This window comes from Ictalurus punctatus, chromosome 27 (assembly GCF_001660625.3).
Source record: "Ictalurus punctatus breed USDA103 chromosome 27, Coco_2.0, whole genome shotgun sequence".
Taxonomy (NCBI): Eukaryota; Metazoa; Chordata; class Actinopteri; order Siluriformes; family Ictaluridae; genus Ictalurus; species Ictalurus punctatus.
The window spans coordinates 3,266,455-3,276,558 of record NC_030442.2 but is presented as its reverse complement, the minus strand read 5'-3'; the positions used below and the strand labels follow the sequence as shown (position 1 = coordinate 3,276,558).

The 10,104-nt window shown below is 39.7% G+C and overlaps 1 long non-coding RNA gene across 1 annotated transcript in view; it reads right to left on the bottom strand.

Moving 5' to 3' along the window:
- The window catches only part of LOC108259458 (uncharacterized), a 34,614-nt gene extending 27,784 nt beyond the window's left edge, over window positions 1-6,830 (bottom strand). Inside the window, exon 1 of the long non-coding RNA XR_008393658.1 lies at window positions 6,271-6,830. This is a non-coding gene — a long non-coding RNA (uncharacterized LOC108259458). The remainder of the gene's footprint in view (window positions 1-6,270) is intronic.
- Between the last annotated feature and the right edge of the window lie 3,274 nt (window positions 6,831-10,104).

The window sequence follows — 10,104 nt, the reverse complement described above, 5'->3', positions numbered from 1 at the left end:
AAGTGTTGAAAGCTGCCTGTGTTTACCGAATGGAAAACCAGCTGGGGTGTGTGTCTGACTTGGTCTGTGTTGTGTGGTTTGTTTCTCTTAGTAATGAGTTTTTGCATGTGCTGTACAGCCCAGAAAACTTGTAGACGTAATTTACCCAACCATTTGTCCAATATTCATAGTTCTGTCTTCTGTCTGTTGCCCTCACGAATACAGATTTAAAGCATAAATGCCGTTTTAGACGGTGTGATTTCAGCAGTCTTAAGAATATTAATTGTCACACTGTACAAGATCCCAATCAAATCTCGGTCAAATTAAAGATCATGTTATGTGTTCTAGGACCACCGATCTCAAGTCACATCCAGAGAATTATTTACTGTGTCATTTAGTAGAAACCCCCCCCCCGGCCTGTGCGTTTTCTAATGTAGCACGTATTAAAAGGTCAATTATTACAGTTAGCAACTGTGTAATCGATGCAATAGAGGATGTTCATACAAATCATCTTCAGTTTATTCCCAAAAGAAAAGTTTGCCTGGAATTGGATTTCAAAGCTTTCATTACATCATGCGCAAAACGAAAGGGCCAGACTGATGAAGTGGCAGGTGGCTGGGCTTGAGTTAGAGAAAGCACCTTGGCAGAACTGTCCCAGTTTTTCAACTGTCACGACAATTTTCTGTAATTGTCACAAACGACCACCCTATTTTCACCTCCAAAACTCACGACCCTAATAAATGATTAATAAGACATTCAAATGAGAGGACAGCAACACTCATGCTAGTCTATTTGATTAAACCGGATGTGACATGTGCCGTGTCACAGTGCCGAAGACTGCAGATCAGTGTAACTTTTTCAACTAGCTGAAAGCAGGAAGCTGAAAGCACCAGAGTGAACACAAATCACTAAGGATCATGATGTTACAAAATATGGACAAAATCCTCACTTTTTTCAGAAACTCACAACTGCATTGAGAAAGCTTCAGTCTGTCATTCCTACACACTTTTCTAGCACTATAGGAGTTGTTTTTTGTTGCCATGGAGACACCACTGTCAATTATTGTGTGATCTGATACACCCATGTTGTTCTCATAGCTTTTCATCATAGTTAATGCTTAATTAATCACAGATATTTAGCATCAAAAAGAGTTTTTTTAACACATGAATCTGTGTTGCCAGCGGCTTTCAAATCCAGATGTTTGAACCTCTTAGATGCTTTATGGCCGACAAAACCATTTCCCTCCTAATAGATTGTGGCACTTGTGATGTCCAAATAATAAACTAGATAGCATTATACCTGTGAAATCATGCGAATTGTTTCTCAGTAACTTTGACACATTTTATTTGTTAATATTTCCATTTTTTTTTGGATGATGTGTCCTAGCGATGAGATATCTCCAGAGTTCCCTTGCTTGGGCTATCCCATTCTCCTAAGGATTTATGATGGGGGATTCCTCTGGAATGTTCCGTCTTCTCTATTCAACCTAAAGCAGCCAAAGAAACATGACAACAAGACTGAAAAGACCTTAACAAACCTTAGATTTCCAAAACAGAGCCTCTCTGGGATGTAATCAAAAACACTGTTTCTCTATTCAGCAACTCACACACACACATTTCTATTTTGGACAGAACATTTTTCCAGAAAACAGTCCAAAGCATGTGGTCCAATAAGTCATTAATCATCAAGAAAGGAGACATAAATTTTTTTTTTGCAGAATCAATAAGGAAGAGAATGAGAGAGAAGACCATCATGAAGTTTTTGCATTAGCATTTTGTTGATTCTGTTCCCCAAGAGGGAAAACTGTTTCAAGACGAAGGAAAAAATTGAGTTTTCGCTATCTGTTTTGGGAGACATGCTTCCCTGTTAATAAATATTCCAAAGTAAATCTAATGCTAATCGCATTAGCCCTGCTCTGTGGCTGAAAATGTAAACTACCCCAAATTCACTCACAGTGACAAATATTAAGTAATGAGAAACGACTTGGTCCAGGGACCTTAAGGTGGTCAGGAACTGAACACAAGCCAAAAGCGGGATTAAATAATCAACACTTGGCAAGCATCAAGACCCCTGAATACCACTGAGCTTCTAGCACACACCACTATAAAAGGAACACTGCCCTTCAAACCAGCAAATGTTAAAGGAGATTTAAAAAAAAAAAAAAAAAAAAAAAAAAGCAAGTACTGGCCAAATAGTTCCTTCACAAATTTTTCATCCGGTGTTTAAACCAAACAACTTTCCAGGAGCAGGACACAGGGGGGTTCAAACAAATAAAGACTTTTACAGAGATGGGAGCAAAAGTTCACTAAGCATATGTCCTGAACAGATTTTTTTGCTAATTCTGATAAACCTTCACCTGAATTAGAGTTCTCAAAAGATCCTATAAGGTTCTTTGGCAACTACCTTTATGTGCTCATGTTAGATTTTTTGTTCTGGCTCTGTTAGGTGTTTTTGCACAGTGCTCTTAATGAGAAAAACCGTCAGTGGAAACAACTGACATGGTGAATATGTGTGCAAAGGGAATGTACTGTATACATGAATGGAATAAGTGCGCAGTCGCTGATATTTGGGCTACTAGAGGATTCGCAAAGTGTCTCCAATGTACAAATGTGACATTCAAGACAAGATGCCCAATCTTATAAATATATATATATATATATATATATATATATATATATATATATATATATATATATATATATATATATATATATATATATAATGAATGTCCATCTGGTTTGTTTTTGACAGAACTGAACAGGACATCTTCAATCTGGGTTTAATAACATGAGGTTTAGCATTCTTGTCATTTAAGATAAACATGTAAATGAAAGAAAACAAAGAGCGAGTTCAGACAGAGTGAGTTCCTGTTGAAAGTCCATACTCTTGGGAAGCAATTTAAGAGACACTTCCTGGCTCCGAGCTGCTCTGCTTTTGTTTAGCCGCTGCTACAAAAGACAAAAATACAAAACTCGCCATGTATTTGAACAACGGCAGTCTGGAATTACTCAGAGGAGGTTTCGTGTAACACTACTCAAATAACCATCATATGTGTCTGGAAGCTTGATAAAACAAAAGAATGAAAAGTCACCCTAAAAACAGAGTGTCTTGATAGCACAGTAAAATAAAGAACGGTCTGGTAGCACAGAAAAGAGCGAGAGACAGGATCACAACTTATAGCTAAATGAAGTTCACTGATGATTGATTTGTGTGACAACAAAAAGGATCATCCAGGCCAAACCGGTCAAAGACTGTCATAGTTCTCAGATTTCTACCATTGACATATCCTCCGACCTGCTTCATTACATTTACAGTAAAGGACAGTAGTAAATCCAACTCTCATTTCAAAAGACAACACTTAATCCAGACTGGAGTAGGATAGTAGTAGCCAAAAGCCAGGGCAAGTGAATCTTCTGGCTTAGTCCTACCTGATGGGATCTTAAGACCGGTCATCAAAATGCCTGGCTTGCTGGGGTAATCTCAAATCATTGCAAGAGCTTGGGTATTTATATTTGAAATTATAGCCTGCCGGATGAACAAGCAAGGAAGGTTGTTGCTGTAGTATTTTGAGGAGCCACTGTTAAGATTTCAGAGAGACTAGATGGCAAGTAGAACGCTGGCTTCTACTATGAGAGGCACTAGGAATATCTTGTCATGCTATTTGGCTCAGCCAATACCCCATCAATGTTCCAATCCATCTTAATGAAGTCTTCTATGACTGGCCCTGGAGGACCAGAGACACTGACTGGAGTGGGCTTGCCATCCCTTTACAACAGTCACAGATCACTGAAAAGTAGAGTAGATCCAGAGAGCCCAATGTCTTTCTCCTTGCCAAGAGTGTTTTTTTATTCACTACAGGATTATATATATATATATATATATATATATATATATATATATATATATATATATATATATATATATATATATATATATATAAACAAATTCTCTGGTACGTAGATCAATAAATCACTGCAGCTGGTGACCCTGTACCATCTGTATCAAACTCCTCAGCAATGTTCCAGACAGCTGCTACGCACCATGGTATCACCCAAGAGTTGTTAACATCAGTGTTATAATGGCCCACTATTCAAACTGATGTATATAAGTATGTACAGTCATGTCTTGTTTCTGTTCAAGCCATGACCCCCTCACCAGCTACCTACCATTATGTTATAAATGCTGCCCAGAGCTGCCCAAAGGCCCTGGTCTCTCTTGTCAGTCACTGATTCCAGAATCTGAAGATAACACCACAATGCCAGTGGTGACCTACTGGTTCTTTACAGTATTTTTTCTTGAACCCTTCCCAGGTCTTCCTACTATATAACAAACTGAGGATAAACTACGTTCAAGCATGTCTTCATGATGGCATTGTGTCTGACCAAGGTATGCAGTTCACCTCACCGCTATGGAGGGTCTTTATGGAAGTCTCACCTTATGGGCAGGGGTGCCTTCCCCAATGGATCAAAATACCGTATGCCCAAAACCCTTTAGTCCTCTCATCCACCATTCTATAGCCCTTCATGTAGCTCCTCAGTAACCAGCCTTACTTGTTTCCACGGATTACCTTTAAAGATGAAGTTCTGGGGATAGACAAGTGGAACATATGCAGTGAGGAGATATTTGCCTAAGCCCATGTACATGTGGAGTCATCAGAGGACCAACAGGTCATCACTACTACAAGGAGGCACCATAATACCAACCGGGTGAAAGAGTGTGGCTACCAACTCATGACATCTACCAGTACTTCGAGTTGAAAAAATTTCAAAACTCACTAACCAATAGGGGCTTGTTCCTGTGAAACCCAGCAACTCAAGAGGTACGTATTAGAATCACAATGAGAAAAACTGCAGCCATTGCTTCTATACTTATTTGCACATAAAAGTACTGGCATCTTATTAAGAACAGTACAAGAAAAGAACAAAAAAATGTGTACAGCTTACATAACAGTGAAGGGCCTAGCAGCTTGATAGACTTGATTAATTGTGATAAAGGGCTAATGCATGCATCTCCAAAATTAGGTATAATAATCACATCATTTACTAAAATACCCCTGAGTTATTTTGAGTAATCAGATATGGAGATATTACATAGACGAATTAGGTCTGGAAGCCGAATTTGGTCAGAAAAATATTCCCGATAAAAATACTTTTATTTGCTTGCCTTTGTGCAGTTCTAGCTACAGATTTATATAAAAGACCAAACTACGTGCATGCACAGCTGTATCCACAGAAGCACTGGCCAGTGGAGCGATGGGGAACCAATGATGCAGGGGATCTCCCAAACCTTGAACTTTAAACAAGAAAACTAGTAAAAACCTGATACATGCTTCAAAAAGAAGCAGGTCCCAGATGCTAAAAGGACTTTGGCAGCATGTGTAGACCCAACACTCTCTCACATACTCCACAATGTAGTATCTAATGTCAGGAAACTCGGAATCATATCTACAGATGGCACGGAGATATAGATTTGCGTAAGCAGGTCCGTGGGGTCCCTTTATGAGTCCAGCAGCAACAATGTGTCAAATAAAGTAGGAGCTGATACAATAATAGTTCTGGCCAATTCAATGTGGGACTCCCAAGTAGAAACTGAGCTGAGCTGTACTCTACTGGGCACTAATCATAGGAAAAAATGATAAAAACCCTTGACTATGCATACATAGAAACAGTTCCCAAACACTGCAAACAGGTCTCCAACATTTCTCTGGTCATTTGAGATGACAGTGATTGGTTCCCTCAAAAGAAGGAGTCAAATGATTGAAAGTGTCTTAGCTCATAGCAGACCTAAAGGGAATGCGGTGCTTGGACCTGAAAAACCAGTCACTGCTGTTCTGCAGAGCAAAAAAACTAAAACCACAAAATAACAATAATAAAACTCCGTCAACTTTAATTATGGTAAAATTCATAATGTGTTTATAGATAAATTATAAATAAATATTTAAAAAACTGCAATATTATGGTTACAGAGAGTGGTTAGAATGGGAGGCACGAAAAGAAATGTAAGTCAAGGGAATTTTTAAAAAACGATTAAAATAATATATTTTTATTTATTTATTTATTTATTTTTTAAAAGCCTTGGTAAAGAGACTGGTCTTTAGTCTTCCTTGTTACTCAGTGACAACAAAATTGGGTGAGTATACTTAATGTGATAAATAAAAAATGTAATTATTCCGAAAATGGCTTTGGGTGGAAAGTCAAAGGGATAAGAAAATATGTTTTTTTGCTCATGTTAGTGTTGAGTAGTACTGAAAACAGAGGGAGAGGGAAGGTTGAATACTGCAAAAGTACACACCAAATGGAGGAACTCCAGCTTGATCATTGATGTTCAGATGGTTTCCTGGCAAATGACAGAAAAATGACTGGGTTAGCGATCAAGAAGATCACATGCATAACATGCAGCGGGTGACAAGACACAAATGCAAGAACTCAGTGCTGCTTTTGTTTTTGTTTTTTGCTTTGGAGCAATCCAGGAATCATTTTCATTGTCTTTAGCAGGGGTCAAGCAACAGGCAAATTAGAGTGAAAAATACTCTATGATCGTAATCCAAGACAGAAGAAGAAGAATATACAAAACAAAACTGACAAGATATAAATGCACAAGAAGTCTTTGGAATTATAAGCTAAAACACCAAGATATAAGTGGACAAACATGGGCTAACATGGAACAGGTGAACACAGTCGGGTAACAAACCAATGACGGAATGGGGGACGCGGTGACGGGTTCAAAAACAGGAACGAAAACACATTGCAAATGCATGAACATGCATCGGGATTGAATTCATGGCAATATAAACAGTAATAAATTTGCAAGTACGGTAATAAAGTTAACGTTAGGGTTAATAGGAACGGTTCCTACTCTCTAGACATTTCACCATGTACCAAGTTCAATTGCTTCAACCACTTAATATGAGGCATTGTGCGAGGATTTCTCGTGAGATAAAGCCAACACAGGATGTATATTTGTTTGCTTGTTTCTTCCTTCCTTACTGTCCTAGCGGCTTTTCTCGGACGTAAAGAAGAAACGCCATGAAGATGTTGCAACCTGGCTAACATGCCAGTATGACTGTTCGTCCAAGCCAAGGATAAATCCACAGGGGGTGCAGCCTGCCTCCAGCTTCACTCCAGGAGAGATGGATCTGGACCTTTCAATTAAATATTCCACATCTGGAGAACAGGTTGCACACACACATATGTCATCATGAAAGAAATTAATTCACACTTAATGGCAGCACACTGGTTTTGAGTGATTAAGAAACAAAAACATGAGAATGTGTAATACGCGGTACATTTATTAGCCATTCATATCCAAAGCTAATGTTACAGAACATATTCAGGTAGACTCGCTGTGTGGTGTGGTGTGAGGGTATGATATGGTCTCATGAGTCATGTTTCTGCTATTTTCAACAGCTGTACTGTCCCCCCCCCACCCTTCCACTGAAAAACCCATATGACTGGTTCAAGTCCAGATTCCAGCCTGCATATAGCTGCTAGCAATTATATACAACATGTTTGATGGCATGTAAACGATGATTAAAGCAAATAATTGTCAGCGATGCGCATTCTCTGATTAGAGTTTTTTTTTTAATTATTTTGTAATAATATTTTCTATAAAGCGTGTCAGTATCAGGACAGATATTAAAACCAACTTTCTCAAACAATATCTCTTACAGATGATGTAGTGCGCTTTGTGGTATTTGCATATTTTCCACTAGACTTAATGTTTCTCCATGGCGTTCGGTTTACGACCCGAAATGTCACGAACCGAGAGCGCAATCGAGATTAACGACAGAAACGCGGCTTGGTAAAGCGGCTGCGGCGCAGAGCGCGCCTTCTTCCTTGGGTTTTCATACCGCTCGACGAAACCCCAAACCCTTGGGACACTCCAGAGGGTCACGTGACAAGTTCAGTGTGCTGGGAAAGGACTCACGCACAATAAAGGACTGCATAAATGCAGAATAACACCCGTTCATCGTGATAACACCTAGGGAGAGAAGAGAGGACCGGGGCTTGTGGGTAATAAGGCTGTACTGATAGGCGTTCTATTTCCGAGGCCAAACAGGAAACTGAAAAATTCAGCTAAGCACCAAAACACATGCTCCATCGACGGGGAAAACGCTTTCGCAGGCTTTAAGAGCTGCCTCCCTGAAGTCGATTCTTTTCCTATAACGGCGTGTCACGAACTATTTGATTCCTCTTTTGCCGCAGCAATTCGCCAACAATTATTAAAGAATTAAGACACTTCATACTTTTTATCCATTTCTTGCTGAAGAAGCTAGTTCCTGTTCTTGCTTACGGTACGTTATAGCAGCTATAAACGGCTTGTCATGTTCCTTAGAACCGCAAAGTGTAAACTTCTCCATCCTGGAGACGTTGGAAAACGTAACGTTTACAGTTTTACCTCTGACTGTACTTGTTTTTTCCTGGTTGTAGGATGACCGTGTGTGCAGTAGTTGTGTCCTTTTTTGCACTCGTCAACCAAAATATAAAGTGAGCGCTGAGCTGAAGACTCCAAGAACAAATATAATACTAAACTGGCTCGGCGTTAATGGATTCTGTAATAGGTACACGATTCAAAACCGCAAAAAAAAGAGGCAGATGTGATTAAGTCCCTTCGTATTAACCCGAGCAGCTGTGATCTGATTTATAACCGATTTACGTCTAGGCATTCTTTCACCCAGCTGTTTGTGTAATGGAGTTTGCGCAGAACCTGAGCCCTGATGGCTAAGGAGAGAGATGAAAATAGTGATGGTTCAAGATGGAAGCAATTATAATCAGTCAGGAATTTAACCGCGTTGTCTGGGCAGCCCGACTGGCAGGCTGCGATGGGCCAAGGCCTCGACTCAGCTTTACCAGCACAGACCACATGGAGCATCAAGTTCATGGAGGAGAACGCCGATTCCTGAGGAACACCCTGAGATCCCACTGGGAAACATGTTTCACTCCGCCAAATCTGCTCCTGGTCTGGAATACTGTCCATCATTTGACGGATTCTGATTGGTCAGGTGGTGTTGATTATATTTCTAAACAGTTATATTATTAATAACAACTCATAGCAATTAATTAACATATTAAATGGTTAGTTAAAGGATCTTGAATGTAAAGCATTACCAGTGTGTTTTTTTTGTTGTTGTTGTTGTTGTTGTTGTTGTTGACAAGGACAATATTTATAATGCTTTTAGTAGACTTGCGTAGAGAAAATTAGCATTGGTTGCATTTCAAATCAAGCAGCCTGTAAGGAAATCAGGATAAAAAAAAGAAAAAAATCCATCCAGGACATGACTGAGCCTTTTGTGTAAATCTAAACAGAACACTTTCCAGTCCCTTTTTTTCCCCCTCCTGCCAGTGAGCCTTACTTACTTCGGTCTTGGGCCCAATGGCCACGGCATCGTACCGCAAAAGAAAGAACTGTCGAGACGTCATGGTTAGAATGTTAAAAAGAAGAGATGTCGAGATGGAGCCCGAGAACTTTTCGTACATTCCCGAATGGTGGTTTAACTGGAGGTGACTAGGGGATGAGCTAATGGCGGTGGTTCGGGGCTTTCAATTAAATTGGCACGGTGGTTTTCCCCCCTAAAAGCCATCACACACACACACACACACACACATGATGAGTATCCCAGCAGGAGTTCTGGCGTGCTTAAAGATGACAAATATGTTTTGTGCGTGGAGATGAACGGCGTGTTGACAGCCCACGATCCTGGAAGCGTGCTGCGCTCTTGTTAGAAAAACAGCAGACCTTCCAGATCCTCTCATGGGCTCTCGTAAAAAAAAAAAAAAAAAAAAAAAAAAAAAAAAAAAAAAAAAAAGAAAAAAAGGTTTTCAGGTAACAGGTGCAAAAATTGCTGAAAAAGTCAGAGAAGATGAAAACCTATAAATCAAATGGTCTACCAAAGCCTCATTCTACTGGTGAATATTGGCACTATAAGATAATACATCTGTGCTAGCAATACACATGGCATGCGCTGAAGAGAATTCTTCTTGGGCAAGCTGAACCGTTTTTCATATTTTGGGACTAAATATGGCCAGAGGTCCTGAAAAATGTCTTCTTTTTTTACTGCAGGAACGGGCCTTTGAGATATGTTCACGCCAACGTCAATGGAGAGGTAGATGGACTAGAGGGCTTTGT